General features: G+C 36.8%; 1 protein-coding gene across 9 annotated transcripts in view; it reads right to left on the minus strand.

Annotated features, from left to right (window-relative positions):
• The window catches only part of JAKMIP1 (janus kinase and microtubule interacting protein 1), a 141,897-nt gene that overhangs the window by 80,250 nt on the left and 44,762 nt on the right, over window positions 1-16,885 (minus strand). For 8 of the 9 annotated variants that reach the window (XM_077177729.1, XM_077177727.1, XM_077177728.1 and 5 more), the window contains exon 2: window positions 9,847-10,041. The gene's annotated coding sequence lies outside the window, so the exon portion shown is untranslated. Of the gene's footprint in view, window positions 1-6,977; window positions 7,123-9,846; window positions 10,042-16,885 lie in introns of those variants that run through there. The other variant, XM_054633171.2, reaches the window with a different exon arrangement.

The raw sequence follows: 16,885 nt of genomic DNA on the forward strand, positions 1-16,885 counted from the left end.
AAATAAATAAACTTGATTGAATCTGAACCAGCTATACAATAGTTTGGGGGATTGTTCTGTAAAAGATCAAAATATTTAACATTATTTCTCTTATAGATGTTTTGGGAAATCTATTAAATTCTTAACATACTAGAAAGTCAATCAACTGAACAATGCCCTAACTTCCAATTTTTCTTCTATTTGCTTAGTAGATTTAAAGGAAGCTTTTTATAACTACCTCAATCTCTTCCCTGATTTTATCCAACAAGACAAAAAATTATGTCATGAATTGCTATATGATTATTCTAAATGTTAAATATCAATAAAACGTAATAAAGAAAAATCAGTTACTGCAGAAAGGTGAAAATGTAGCATCAAAGAATTTTGATTACATAAGGGTAAGGAAAAAAAGGAACCCAATACTTTCTATTGAAAAGTAAGTCAATTTAAAGAAATTCAAGTCTTGAAACATGATCCTGTATGAACTACACAAAAGTATGGGGAGAATTGTATCTTTAGAGAGTGAGTCTTTCAGTAACAAACAGTAATCAACAGGAAAAGTAAACCCGCAACATCAAGTAATAAATATGGATAACATTAGAACACGAGCAATTTACTAAATTATATCAACCAAAATTCTGCATTCCAGCCTTATTTCAGACTTCAACAACATTACTCAGCTGCAGCACAATTTTTGGAAGGTGGAATTGTCAATGAGTCATCTCAGCTGAAACATCAAGCCATTATTCAGTAACTGGAGGGAAATAATAAAGCTTCTTCATCTCCCCACCGCACCTCCACATAAATAGAGCATCATTCTACTTCAACTTTTTTTATTTCAACCTTTATCTTTTAATTCTGCAAAGCCTACTGCAGCTTCCCATAACCCTCACTGTGCTTGTGAACATGAGATGTAAGTACACTCTCAACATACCCTAATTCTGTATACTCAATAAGTTTAACATAAATTTTATTACCATAGCATCTGACAATAGTAAATGCAGTGGACACAGGTGCAATGTTAAGTTCAGAAGTAACCTGCAGTTCACCTATGTTATATTATAGTTTAAAAAAACAGTGATAATCCACCAGAGACTGTATGGGAAAGACAACATTCATAGCTGCTGATGCCCAAGGCACATTTCTCACAAGGCTCAGATGACCTACATTTACTGCTTCAATTCTCAGTTCTGTGTAATAAAACATGACTGAATGGATAAAAGCAGAAGAACCTCTACAGGATTGTAAAATAATACTCATCCCACCAACAAACCTAAATGCAAATTATCAATACAGTTTTCTAAGTATATTGTAGACTGGCCAACTTTCTGATATCCCTTTGTAGCTACCTACAAAGACAAATCTATTTCTGTAACAATAGAACCTTTGAGGGTTACTGTAAATCACAGCCCACTTAGGGAAATACAGAGTTTCCTTACAGTGGAATACTTTATAAATGTCACTTGTTTTTTTGATGGATAAAACCAGAAACATCTTTGTTGTTAGCTAACAGCCCACATTCATTTTTTCAGATTCACAGCCTAAAGTACTGAGCCATTCTTGTTTTAATAATATGCATTATAGAGCCACACTATACAGAAAGCAATCACCAAGAAACTACAGGCATTTTTTCATTGCATTTTTGCCAGAAGACCTCAAAGAAACAATCCTGCAGAGCCATGTGGAACAGAGCTTTTCTTGGTGGAGATTACAGTGTAGCATGAGTCAGGCTTTTATGACACTCAGATTTCCACAGCAGGTGACATCCCACAGATGAGCACAGGCTGTGTAAAGCACTCAGCTCTTCAGGCCAGCTTAGTAATTGCTTCCATATTTTTTTCAATGGCATCTCAGCAAAGGTGATCTGTGATTCTGTCACTCCACATCCTTCAGAAAATTCCCAATGCCCTCATGAATCAGTACCCAGGTTTTAACTTCCCACCATGAATCACTGCCTTCCAGGTCCTTATTCAGCAGTTGATAGAACTAATTGGCAAGTTCCTAAATGAATTTCACCATTGTGTTCATCTTCTCTTCAGTGAATTGGTTGCCTGTGATGTGTGCATCTGTTAAAACATATGCAGCTAAAATATGTATCCAAGTCACTGGACACCAACAGCAACAACTAAAAAAAAAAAATAAAAAAAATTAAAAAAAGAATAAGCATGTCAAACTCATTTAGATGCTTTGCACACACACAAATATGTAAATGTGTGTGTACATGCTAGTAAAAACCATGTGACACTGAATTTTTATTTTTGATTGGTACTACTCCATGCCACTGGATAGCATTCAGTATATTAATGGCTTCATTCTAGTGAAAGAACATAACAGCCCACCAAAAACACCCAAAAAACTAGCTCTTAGTTTAAAATGAATTATCACAAATAAAGAGGAATGTCTGAGACAAAAAGGACACAGCATGAGGAAGGAAAGGGATCCTGCACCTCCCTTCTGCACTACACAACATATTCATGCACTTGGAGTTACTGAAAACTTAACCTGAATCCCTTCTCAGAAAGCTATGAGCTTGATTCCAGGACTTTTTTATTTTAAGTAAATAGAAAAATATTTACTGACTTCAATGAATGCAGTAAATTATTAATATTTACCCAATTTCACTTATAGCACTGTTTCAAGGATTTACCAAATCATTAATCATTAATATTGCTCTATTAGCCCTCTTAAAAGACAAAATGCTACAAAGAGGAGTCCTGTGACACACATAAAATAAAAGAGACGTTAGCACAGAAAGGCAAAGTTCAAATGCAACTAAAAATGGTAAAAGAGAACCCTCCCTCCACAACCTTCACAACTCAGCTCTGTTACACAAGCCCAGTGCTTTAGGGTGCTGGGTTCACTGCAGCTGAGAGAGGCAGCTCTAGGCAGAGCTGCTCCCTGATCTCTGGGCCAGTTCTTTCCTTTCCAGCACAGACAGACCTGACGTGATGGCTGCAGCCTGGCACAGCCCTGGGACCCTCTCACTGTGCCCTGGGTCTGAGCAGGGGATCCCTCTGCTCCCACTGAGGAGCAGCATTCCCATTAAAGCAGAATACTTAGGAGCAAAAACAGGAGGAGGAAGAATGGGCAAGTTACAGCATTTCTCAGTTAGGGCTAGATAAATGGCAAATACAGAGACAGATTCTGATATCTTTATTGACTATCACTGACACCCCACAAATATAATCAGCCTGTCAAATTTGGGCTTTTGGATTATCTGGACCAGTTTTGTTTAGCTACTCACCTGATTTTTGCAGGAAGCTTCCTTTGGATATTTTTTTAAACCTATCACTATTATTATTGTAAAGAGAATAACTAAAATCTGAAACTAGAAAAATTTAAAATTCAGGGATGACAACTGCATAAAAAATGTGCAAGGACTCTGAAAGGTTTAGGGGGAGAGATGACTTAAGAGAGAGGAGGAGCCTCAATGAGAGAAAACCTGGAGCTGTTCTAACACTTAATTACATCTTGAATATTTATTATTTTGTAAATCAACAGGATAGACTTGAGAGGTCAGGCAAGTGTGAGGAGGAGAAAAGGTGCTTCTGGATGTGATATTAGTTACCAGCTGAACAGTAAAGCAGAAGGGACATGATTTCATTCCAGTGTCTCTGATCTCAATAATTATTTTGTGCTGTTGGTCACCTTGACTAAGTCTGTAAGCTGCCTTATGCTGTGCCAGACAGCTCATCACCCTCTCACCTCACTGCTCCAAGCACAGCAGAGTCACACAGCTCTGTGCAGAGCAGCACCAGCCCATCAGTCAGAACAAACAAAGAATTACAAAACTTCTTCACCTACCAAGGGATGGCTCAATTTTCACACAACTTCTCATTAAAATCAAGATTCTTAGCCAAAATGAAGGTATCAGCCTAGTCCAGTAATACAGGAGGACTGACAAAAGAACATGCTGCATTTTTTCCAAATCATGGTCCATTTTTGAAGCCAAATTCCTCAGTTCCTGAGATCAAAGCAAGGATATACACTACAGAACTGGCAGTGCTATTGCCTTACTTTAAAGATTCATAGAATTCCCAAAAAGGTGCTCAAGAATTTAGGACCACAACCTTGTGTTTGATTACTGCATCAAGGACTCCTGCTCAGCTTCAGTGTTCTTGAACCCCACGTGCAAATCTAATTTCAAATCTAACTGGATAATTATTATTATTTTCTTATTGGCAACACACAGGCTAAAGCATGATGGATTTTGGTTCCATCTGCAGTTCTGTCAGAGATGCCTTGTATTTTCTCTAGCAAATCACTTATCTCTCAGTAAAGTAGGCATTACACTTCCAGAAAGACTATCAGAAATGTATTCTGAGGACCATATTATGAAATAAGAGACTAGATACATGTAACGAGAAATGGAACTTAAGAGACTGCAATATTCATTGCAGTGAACAGAGTTTAAGTCACTCTGGGAATGGGCTGATGCAACTGCATCACCTGGGATAAAACATTTGGACTGGGTGTTTCAGCCAGACAGGAGCTTCTTTCCCCTCTCAGCTCTCTGACAGGGAGCTGTGCAATGGCTTCAAACCACAGGCAGTGAAAAGCACAGCTAGATACTAACACAGCAAGAGCCTGGAGACAAACCTCTGCTTCTCTCTCTGGTTAAACAGGACAAACATGACAAAGCACAAGAAAAGCACAGAACAGAAACTGTGAACTCTTTGTGCAATCATCTTCCAATATCCGCAAATAGAGAACGCTTCACCACCGTGAGAAGACTACAAATAAAGTACCCTTCTGGTAACTGCCAGCAAATTTGATTCAAACCATTCCAGACTTGTTGGAAATGTTGTTGGCAAGCTGGCCACCAGAAATACAAATGTGCTCTCTGACAAAACTAGAAGTTCAATGTGGCAGCCATGAACAGTTGCAGGAAATATATTTATCCAGATACATGTATCAACATCATAGTTTTAAGGATAGCGTCCCACCGAATATTAAAAAGATGCATTCAGTCATGGTTTATCATTAAAAAGAGGGAAACAGGCAGGTAGATATAAATATAAAACTCCAGAAATACTCTGTGACACACCACTACAGACTGTGACACTTCCTGTTGTCCAGATTAGACTGCCCCAAAGTATTGTGAAGCTCAGAAATTAATCAATGCACAAACACACACACACATATATATATACACGTATGGAAATAAAGCTTCCTAAAAGCTTCCTAAATTAGGGATAATGTTACACAGAACCAGACTAATTGAACATACAACTTTGAGTGCTTTAGTATGCAAGCTGTGCATGCAACTTATGGGGGTATTCAATTTATGGGGCACAGCACTGCTAGCAGTGTACCCTAAACTGCTGAGTGTTGTCATGGTCAAGCTTATTTGGACATTTATGAGGACTAAAACGTGATTTGTTATTCACTGCAAAGAAAACATCCTGTTTACCTATATAATGTCTCTCCTTTTCTGAGGAACAAGATTGCATTTCACTACACTGTTTCAGACAGCAAATTGTGAAGATGGTTACAGTGTTTTGCAGAAATTTGGGGCCAAGATATGTCACCTAAAGCTTAGAAAAGTCCCAATGGTTAAATGAAAAATGTTTATGCTTCATTGCTTCAGAACACAAACTCCTTGCCGTGGTGCCTGCAAAGAAGGCTATTCTCTGGAAGGTCTAAATGGCTGTAAATCATCTGTGACCATAGACAAAAATTTTTATTCAAGTTGTATTATCATGCAAATTTGACACAGTTGCAACCCTATGTATGAATCCCGTTGATAGAAATTATCTTCATATAGTTTCTGCTATTAATTGATGTTCTTGGTGTTCAGTTCTGTTCCTCTTCCCCCCTCATCCCCTAGAAGAGGTGGCAGAGGGAAGCCTCAAATTTAGGGTGCTGGCAGTGACTTTACAGACAAACTTAGTCTTAATGAAGACTCAGTGGAAAAATATGGAAATAGGTATTGCCAAGAACTAGTCTTTCTACACCATCTCCCTCAACTTGAGATGAAAGTGTGAATAAGATTTTCCTTTAAGGTTAAGGTTATCACAGCTATGGCAGTAACACTAATTTTTCACCTCCTACATAGAAAATCCTTACTAGCAAAACTGAAAGCTTCATGTATATCAAGACTTGGATGTTACCTGTGCACATCAAAGGGGAAATGCTGAAGTGCTTCCTGTTTCAGTGAACAATGTGAAAAGTGGGAGTTCTTAAGTGAAACCATACTCATTCCCCTCCTAGCGCATAGATATTCAAATGGCTACACTCCAAACACATACTATTTATTAATTTTTTTGCAGTAGAGACATCTGGAAACATCACAAAGGTCTTAACTAACAATTCCCAAATGTTCTAAGGGATTAAGAATTGAAAATTTCTAGATGTTTGCTTTGAGATATGCAAGCCTTCACCAGTAAGTAAGAAAGTTGTGTTTCCTTTCATCGCCTCAGAGTATGCACTTTTAATTCTTACACTGATTGTTGGAAGTTAATTGAAATGCCCAAATACTCTCTGCTTCCCTTCTACTACAAAATCTCACATTATTGTCTTGTGTTGTAATAAGATGCAGCACAACTGTAGAAATATAGTATATGCAGATGTGCACAGAATGGATTTCCTTCAGTAAAGATAAGTTGCAGGTGTTGAGATTAAAATTAGTGTCCTTCAAGATTTTCCTCCTAGAAATCAATGTTTACACAATGCTATGCATAAAACAGGATTTTGCCCACGTGCATATATATATATTGCTGTAATAAAATCCCATTATCAAAGCTACTTAAGATTCAAAACACCATTTGGAGCTGTTGACATTACAAATTAATTGAATCAAAGAGCTGAGAAAAACAAACAACAAGCTAAAAGAAAGACAACCATAACTAAGAGAGAGCCTATTTATCAAGAAAAAGCAGCAGGTGCTGTAAAACTGGTATATCCTAAGGAATTCTCAGAACTGTCAAGTTTATGGCCTCTCACTACTGTTTATTGAATGCACAACACATAGGCTACAGGCCTCTCACAGTTCATACCTTTTTTTCCCATTCATACTCAGTTATGAACATACAAGGAGCTCCAGAAAAGACTGAAGATCTGCTGTGCTTTAATACTGGACAGCAAGCCTGAGATATCTGAGAGCCCTTTCCATGGTGTCAGAAAAGCCTGTTGAGTTTTCTTTTGAAGACCTCTTGCAAACACTCAGCACATAGATGATTACTTTTAGATGACTAAGTGCAACATCCCTTATCTTATCTCGACACAACCATAACCAGCCACAGACTTATCTAGTGGCAAAACATGTGTGGGCATTCTGCCAGCAGCTGCACAGCCACCAGCCACCCAAATGTACTCTACCTTGTTACATTTGCAAGTAAGAAAACCTCTTGAAGCATGTTTTAAGTACTTGTTTTCTGTGTTTGGAAGATAATGGATCTGTAATCACGTGGCAGTGAACATATGTAATATTTGTATAGAGGATTAGTCAGCACACGATGTTAAGAGGATGTTCAAAGGATGTTAAGAAAAAATTGAAATGTGAGATCAATACCAAGGTATATCTCAATTTAATTTTCAGTATTCAGAGAAAGAAGGAAAATATCAATCTTTGATAGATTTCATGATCAGTCAGCAAAAGAAAGAAAGAGCCACTTCAAAAAATGTGCCCAGTCTTATTGCAGGACAGGCATGCTGCAGCAATCCTAAATTTTCACAGAAGCAGCCAGCTATTCTCTAAAGCAAAGTGCCAGCTCACAGCTGCATCACATAGCAGCACCACTCCTGCATGAATGCTTGGGTTTGCACTTCCAGCCTGAGGAGACACTTGGAACAGATCAGGAACAGTCTAGACAAATAAATAGACATTGACATGCAAGAAATACAATCAAAAAGAAAAACAGGGACCACATAAGCAAGATTTTTTACCATAGCATTGGGAAAATGTGCATAAGCAATCCAGAAGATGAAAACCCACTGTGCAAATTTTCATAAGCTAGTTCCAGCTGTTAGGAAAGATACAGATAATTGGCACATGATGAAATCACTTTCCAAAACACACTGGTTGTTGAAGACTCATGTTTAGAACATTTCATCTTTATCATGCAGAGTCAGCTAAACAAACTATTAAGTCTAAATCAATTTTTTAATCTGTGGTCCACTGTTTGGATGTATGTACAGGAACAGAGCGGTCTACAGGACAACAGGGGAATAATGATCTTTAAAGAGCATCCTTTTGAAATTTAAAAATTAAAATACATTTACCTTCACAGAAAGCCAAGTGATAATATCCATCAGCTAGATTTAGAGTTCAGCATTTTAATTCTTTGTAAAATCAGCATCATTTACTTTCTGTTATGATTAAGTAGATATGTACATAATCTTTTTAGATAAACCTAAGACTGAAGTTTCTCATGCATTTACCATGAAGTGTTAAATCCAGTCAGAAGAAAAAGATGAACAGGTACAGAAGAGAGAATTTACTAGTCACATCAGTTTATCTGTTGCCCCCCAAAAAAATTTAGTTACAAATTAGAAATTACAAATGAAAATAATTATTCGCTATAATGAAAGTTAATTCCATTAGCAAATATTATTTTAGACACTTTTTTTCACTCTATGTTTCTTTATAATGATATACTACAAAGGAATTCTGTGAAATGTTAAGATCAAAGACACTGCAATGAAATAGTAGCTGTATTTGAGTGTCACAGAAAACAGATGGACCCAAAGACTCATTCTATATCCTACATTTTTTTCCTTTATTCTTTCCTTCTTCATGCCTTTTTTATTAACAATCATGCATTCTACAGCTGTCAGTTCCCACAGTACTTGCCTTATTTAGTGTCATACTTTACTATTCAGAGAAGGAAGCGTTTACCATGCAGTATACTAAATATAACAAGGTATATTTCAAATTAAGCAAAGTTTGAGTAGCAAAGAGGCAACAGTTTCAATATGCAAACTACAAAATAGCCATTGGGAAAGGATATTTCCTGGGTTACTGCTGCTTTTGTTTTCTTTCTGTACAACAGTTTCCTGGCAAACTTCAATTTCTTCAATTTCTCAATATCTTTCTAGATAAAAATGTCTTTTTCTAGGGATCAACAGCATTTTGCTGCAGAAAGAACAGTTACACAGAGTGGGGGTTTACTATTTCCTAATATTTCTAAGCCTAATAACTCTGTCATCACTGCAGGACTACCACAAGATGAAAATACCGAAAATTGGGCATGGAGTTAAACTGTCATCCTTACCATACCTCTGTAATGGGAGGAACAGGTAATTTCAGATACCAGGTCCTTGAAGCAAACAAAATATTTTGCTGGGGTTTATGCATGGCATGCATATCTGCCTGCTGAATACCCAAACATGCACACATTATAAACAGATAAAACTCAGCAGAAGGTTGGGAAAATCTGTCAAAGGAGCTTAGCTCTCTTGACTGAGACCAAAGCAACTAAAGCCTTTCTTCTTTACTAATGGTGACAAATACAGGTGAGGTAACACAGTGCTCAAGTTAGCAAGCATAGGATAAATACAAGACACTAAGCACCCTTCTGTTCTGCACATCTTAGATGCCATGGGTGGTGGTGGGGAAACCACTTAAAAAATTAATTAAGAAATCACAAGTGAGAAAATGTTTTTATCAAGAATCTGTTCAGTGAATCCAGAAAACATCTCTATAAAGAGAATGAAAGCATCTCACAAAAAGACAAAAGCTTCATACAGATTTGGTTTATTTTATTGCCTGCGAAATCTGGTTGTGTTTACAAGTCTCTCTCAGCACAAAAAGAATGTCAAACTTGAGGCTTCAAATGATATTGTCTCTAATAAAAGGATGGCATCATATATGTATGGCAGATTTATTCTCTTCCTACCCAACCAATATGCTGCCAATGCACGTACCTTTCTCTTGTCCACAGGTTTCTGAGGCAGTTGTGTTTGATTTTAATTTAAAGAGGTGAAGACTGAGCAGCACCAGCAGCTGAGTCACAAGTTATGTTTGTTCTGGGACTTTGCACACCACAGCTCCTAGTCCTGTTGGAACATTCTCCTTTTCATCACCAAGGAGGGCTTCCAGAGCAATATTAGTGACATCATCTGTTAAACAAAAGAAGAGATATTTAATACAAATCAGGTTTCATTAAAAGCTTTGATGATAGCAATGCAATGGAAATTTATTTACACGGGGTAACAAAATGCAGCAGAATAAGGTATCTATGAAATTGCAAGTGTAGCATCTTCTCTCCATTAAGAACACACATGGAATGGTGGCCTTTCCTAGATGCTCCTCAGTGAAAGCAGGATGGAAGCTGCTAAGATTCTTGGCAACTACATGAGGTCAATCCAGAATGCTACCTCTGTCTAGCTAACACTAAATTTGTATTCCATTTCAACACAAGTTATTGCATTTTAGGATACCAAAATCGTCATGGTGGCCACCTATAAATTGTCAAATACAGATTGTCCTCTGCCATGAATCTTTATAAATAGCAAGATATACCAACATAGGGAAGCTATCGTGTGTCATATTGAAAGGAGGACAAGACTAAATCTTAGAAATTAATACTGTGCTTGAAGGCAATTATCACAATTTCCTTTCTGAAAACAATCAATCAAAAGACAATGGACGGGGCCTTGATATTGTCTTACTTCATATTTCTTTTTAGTACTGCAATGTACTTTGATCACAAGGGGAAACAACAGAAGCATTTGAGTTTTTGTTGATGTTCACAGCATGTTAATTTGAATTGGTATTTCCCATGCACAGAAAAATTTATAGAAATAAAATTATCATTATGGGGTATCTTCATGGAAAATATCACTCTGAAAGCTTAATGACTGAAAGCAATACAAGGTCCTTAATGAGTATCATTTACCTCAGTTTTCCTAGAGTCTCTAAACACCTTTAACTACACCTTTCATGGCAGAATGAAAAAACAAAGTAAAAAAGTACTAAATCTTCTAACTAAAAGAAGTGCTAAATCTTCTCTTGGTATACCCCTTGTGTTAGAGATTGAGGACAAGTGAATTGGACAAGCCAAACAGATTTCAGCAATGTCTTAAGCAGACATGGCCATATGGGGGTCTCCAAAGCAGAGAGTTGGCAGACACAACACAGAACAGGTCAAACTCTTTGCCTTTGGGCAAGAGAGCTGAAAGCCAGACAGAATTCCACATATGAACCGTGCTGAAACATGATGGATATAACTACTATCATGTACAATGTTCAAATCTTCACAAAAAAAGATATTTCACATAAAATACGTCAGGATTGCATCCAAGAGTATCAGTCACAAAAACATAAATTCAAAACCACTTTCTTCGCTGGGAAATCCTGCATTTCACTCTAGGGGTTTGTTTAAGGCAACACCATGTATTCTTTTTTTAGTGGTCTAAAACCCTAATCCTTTATTTGTTCAATAAAGACAGGCATCTAGGTAGTGTTTAATGGAGAAAGGAAATCTGCATACCCATTTCCTTAGGGCCAAATTCACTGTTGTGATAGAATACTTTGAAAAGGATGAAAGTACAGCTAGGGCCAGATCATGGCAGAAGATCAAAGTGCTGAAACAGCTTAGTTGGCATATTTAAGTAGCACAAAACACTGGAAAAGAGGAATTCAATTTATTTATATAGTAACAAAGCTCCTCAGGACAAGCACTCTATTTTTTATGACGTCAGATACATCTCACTTTACCCCATCTTCATTGTCCTTTTTGAGTTGCCCTATTCTTAACTATTCCAATCTTGTTATTCCATATAAAAAATTTTGCTGCTTTCTTCTGGCCTTCAGCTAGCAATCTGAATACATTTGAATAAAAGGGAAAGAGAAGGTTTCCCTATATTAATATGCAATATAGAAACACCTAAGAAAAAGCAAGAATTTACTTGTGAAAGGCCAGTAGACAGCAATAAGGCCAATAAGATGATAACAAAACAGACCAATACCCACAAGACTCAAAAGTGAAAAAAAACCCAGAAAACCACAGCTCCAAATTCCAAAGTTACCTGGGTAATTTGTCTACATTGAAAAACGTACATATTTTTAGAATATCTACTAATTCTGTAATACTAATACTTCTAAAAAGTAAGTTATTTGACCCTAGAAAGATAATTGTTTAGATTAATTTTTTGAATTCTCTAGTAAACGTGGAAATAAAAAATATCTTTTCTTTTTGGCCAACTGTCCTCACTATATTACAAGAGTAGTCTTCACAAAAGCTTTGAGAGAAGAATGAAACATATCTAGAATGTGTGTAAGTTACAGTCATAAGAGCAAATGAAAAGAAGTAGCATAGTAATTTGACAATATCTGCTTCTGAAAGTGGATGTTTCAGTAGCATAGCGTATGAGTGAGATTAAAAAAGAAGATTAATTGGCAATAAGTCTTGCAAAAACTGGGGCAAATTTGAAACATTTAATTATGCCAGTCAGTACAAGTTGTTAGAGTGCTATTCACAGCGAATTACCAGCAACCACTGGAAAACTACAACCTAATAATCCTTCAGTAATCTTCCTATAGCTTCTTAAAAGCTATGGTAATACAAAAATAACTTAAAATAATTGGATACTTAATTTCTCATTTCCAGTAACCGCTAAACTAAATCTATTTCTAATGGTGGAGAGGAAGGATCAAGAAGGGAAGCTATTACTGTGGAAATTTATCTGTTAATCTACAAACAAACAGAGCATAAACTACAGCTGTTCAAATTCATTCAGAATATACCACACCCACCAAAAGCACCTCCAAGAACCAAAACTATTATAGAAATAATTTGACAGATGAGCTATGTTTGATACATTACTAATTTCACTCAGTGCAGTGAAATCACCAACATGTTCATATCCTGTAGTTATGGCAGCAAATGCTGAATAAACAAGTTGATTCAGTTATGTTCTTTATCATATAATGGTTCTCTAGGCAAAATATAGTGTTATAAAAATGAAGGGTTTTCTCTATGGAGAAAACCCTCTATGTTTGTATGGAAATAACTATCAACACTTGTCAACATTTCCCAAATAGGAAAGGATGGAAGGTATTCAAGATTGTTCAGTTTTTTAATCACAAACTGCAATACACAGAATCTTTAGTCAAAGTTCTGTTTCTCACACTTTTACCTCCATCATTTCAGGCAGCATTGCACCTTGAAAGCAAGAGAAGTTTAAAGGTAAGAGAGTAAACACTGATGCCAGCCTCCATCCTTTCCTTGGTAGGAAAATAGAAAACAGATAGATTTCATGATCAGTCAGCAAAATAGACAAAGCACTCAGGTCCTCAAAGATTTTAGCCAGATCTGTTCACATGGGGCATCTTAGTCCATTTTAACTCTTAAACAGAGTGCATTACTTACAGAAGTTTAAAAAATTAACTAATAAGGTGGACAGTTAGTTTAGATTTCTCAGAAAGCAGAACAGCTCAGGACAATTCCTCTGACAACTGGGGAAATGTTGTGTACAGTTCACATATGCAGGGTCTGTGGACTATAAGGGGTGGGGATCTGAAAAAAACACCTTATTCTGTAGAAGGGTGATACAAAACCTTCCTTCTGTCCAACACACCTCAAACAGAAACAGGCAGGGTCCAAGTATAATCCCCAGAGCAGAAAAAAGAGCAAACATCCTTGGCATATGGTAACAGAAATCAGTTTCCCTGAATGTTTTGGAAGCCCTCCCTATGTCTTTGTACAGCTGATCCACATTTTGAAGACTTTTTGAAAACAAGGCTTTTTTGCTTTAAAATGACTAAGCATAAAACATTACTGACCCAAATAAAAGGCAATTTCTTTAGGAAAACAGTGCTGAACACATCTGTGAGTTCTCTGCAGCAGTTGCTAGAAATTTCAGTTGGCAAATGCTTTGTAATGAGAATATGTACATTACCATTGGCTTTTTGTCAGAAGTTATTCTAATTGACAGCTAGAGGAGTGGGAGGAAGGGGTTCTTTCATACAACCAAATGTTCAAGGATTAAAATGCATATTTCTTTCAAAAAACCTATGACATTTTACTATGGTGCCTTGTATTCTACTCTAAAGCTTTCTATCCATAATATTAATTTGATTTACAGCTTTTTAAGAGATCTATTTGTCAGGCATAAAAAAATACATGCAAGGAGACTGCATCTTCCCCTTCCTGCCCCTGCTCTGGGATTTCTGACTGTGATACTTTGGTACCAGATTCTCTGGGATTTCCAATAGAGCAAAAACTTTATTTACACATAAATAACTGGCATGGATGCAGCCCTTCATGAACAACTTAACATTTTGACAGCCAGAACCTGCCAGCAACAAACACTTATGCCCAACATACATCACTTGCTCTCTCCTTCACCCATTCAGTGTCTGCCTAGTACACAGAAATGTGCTGCCTTCTGCTGTGGCTGCACCAAAAGCAGACTGGGAGAAAAAAAAAAAAAAAAGATACAAAAATAGAAGAAAAAAAAGAGCTATTTAAAACAATCCCCTGAAAGCAAAGACAACCTAAAGAGCAGCTTCAATGTGAATGCATCATGGCCCAAGGAAGAAATAGCACAGATCATGCCACAGAGTCATCCCCTTTCAACACAAAGAGTTATCAGCAGGAAAATACTGTGGCATGACCTTTATAGACCACTCTACATATAAGCAAAATGCACTTTGAAAAATGTGCATACACTTCTTTACATAGTGAACACACCATGGTGGTTTGTTCACTATGTAAAGAAGTCTCTATTCTTTACATAGTGAACAAACTTAAAGGGCACAAAAAGACTTTACAAAAAGAGCACAAAAAAACTTTCTCTTCTTATTTTTAATACCAACTATGCAATTGATATAGCTAAAATCAGACATGATAAGCAGCAAGTTCCTGGCTACAATACATCTTTCATTACTACCAGGGAATACTGATGAAAAATTTCTTGATCTGTTTTAAACTCTTGTTTTTATTGCAAAATACATCTTTGGTGGACAAAACACAGAACTTTTATTTGGATACTAGAAGCAATGACAGATATAGAAGTAGTCATTCACTTTCCTGCCTCCCTTAGTTACATCTTTCTGTTTTGGCATCCCCATAATAGGGAACCCTTTGGGATCATTTGAACTTCTGTCAGCAATGATGGACTACCAAAATTAGGTCAACAATTCAAATTTATTTCCATGCTATTCTTTTTGCCTTGCTGCAGATTACTAGGCCACAATTCCCAGATGGAGAGCCTACCAATGACTGAAACAGAGCTTTCAGAGGAATTGGTATCATTCCTGACACCTTGCTGCTTTAATTGGATTGTCAAGGCAAAGAAAAATCTTCCTATTCTTTCTCTTTTTCTCTGAAGTAAGAGCTAATAGGGATTCTTAAGCATGTGTTTCAGAAGATTCTGACTTGCTTCTACAGTTGATTTAAACCATAAAACACATTTAGAAAGTAAGCTAATTACAGTGTTTACTAGATTTTATATGACAAATACTGTGTGCAAACTGCAGGACAGGGTTACTTTTGCATGTAGAATGAGGCAAATCTGTATTCTCTATGTTACATAGTGCTTATGTGTATTAGTCATGCAAAAACTTTTTCAGTAATTAAGATGAAGGGGGTGAAGTAGCAATTGGAGGGAAAACTATCCATATGAAATAATGTCCTTTAAGCCTACCAATAATTAACTAATAAAGTAATGATGGCATTCTGTATTCATTAAATATCAAATGCCCTAAGGCTTTAAAGAAAACACATTCAATGGTCTTTCAGTGGGCATGGCCAGAGACTGGTTCTAACTAAGAACCAGTCTTTTTATACTTTTTAAAAAAAGGAAAAAAATAATCAGTCAACATAAAATGTTTTCTCCAACATTTTCTCCAACAGATTTCTTTGCTGAAGGCTAAGACTGGTGACAGCTCTCAGCCTGTTTACAAATGTTTGTGGGCTCTTTTTGCTCCCAGGTCTGTCAAAGGAGCCAACCTACTCTCCCTGGAAACTCTGACATCCAAGACCATTTCTCTCACACAAAAAAAGCTTATGGACGGGTTCCATACAGAAAAGTGGTCTTAGGCTACTCAGACATCACAAAAGAGACAATTCTTTTTGGTTAACGTTAATTTTTATATTACCATAGGATTTATACAAATGCAAAGATGGGAACACCAGAATTTTATATAATCATCCATAAAACATAATCTTTAAAAGTATAAAACCGAGGGGCCTAACACTTCAGTAGGAGCGTGTTGAGTGCATTAAGAACCTTGAAGGAATATTCCTTTCTTTATACAGTCTTAAACACTGGTGAGTTTTGAGAACTTTCAAGAACAAAATAAATAATGCTCTTCAACACACTCATCTTTAGTCTTTTCTGACAGATGCAGAGACAATTTCCAGCCATGCATAGGCTTCAACATTAGTTCTGTGTAAGTCTCATCCCCTGGCTGGACACCTCTTGCTGTCTGCCTGTGCTACACCAGCAGGGAGTCCAGGTCTGTAGGCTCCCCACTGCAATGGGACAAGAATTAATCTTGTGCCATTGCTCTGCTTTGCTGGCAATGCTTTGCTTCCAGATCAGCTTCAAGTAGATGAGTAACAATTTTTGTCCTCTGGACTTACCCAGCAACCAAAGTTATTTTGCTTTTACTCAGCCTACTTACAGCTATAGGCTGGCACAGTGAAGGTTTAAAAGACCATTTTTCTTCCCTACTCCCACACAGAGTGTCCAGTGATGCTTTATCAAAGTGATGTAAGATCACCAACTCACTCATTTTAGATACCAGAGATTTTTCAGTTTTAAAGCCTGTACAAGGATTCCTCATATGTCTGTCACTGGTAAAACAACTTCATGAATTTGAATTTTCCATCACACAATGGAAAAGCAAAGGTTTCATCCTCCAAAAAGAACTCCTATTTTTTCAGTGGTGCTCCACAGGGCCTAGTATTTATAAAATGTAAGTCCAATGCAAGATTTATTAGACTATTCAGGC

This window comes from Agelaius phoeniceus, chromosome 4, assembly GCF_051311805.1.
Source record: "Agelaius phoeniceus isolate bAgePho1 chromosome 4, bAgePho1.hap1, whole genome shotgun sequence".
In the NCBI taxonomy this organism is placed as follows: Eukaryota; Metazoa; Chordata; class Aves; order Passeriformes; family Icteridae; genus Agelaius; species Agelaius phoeniceus.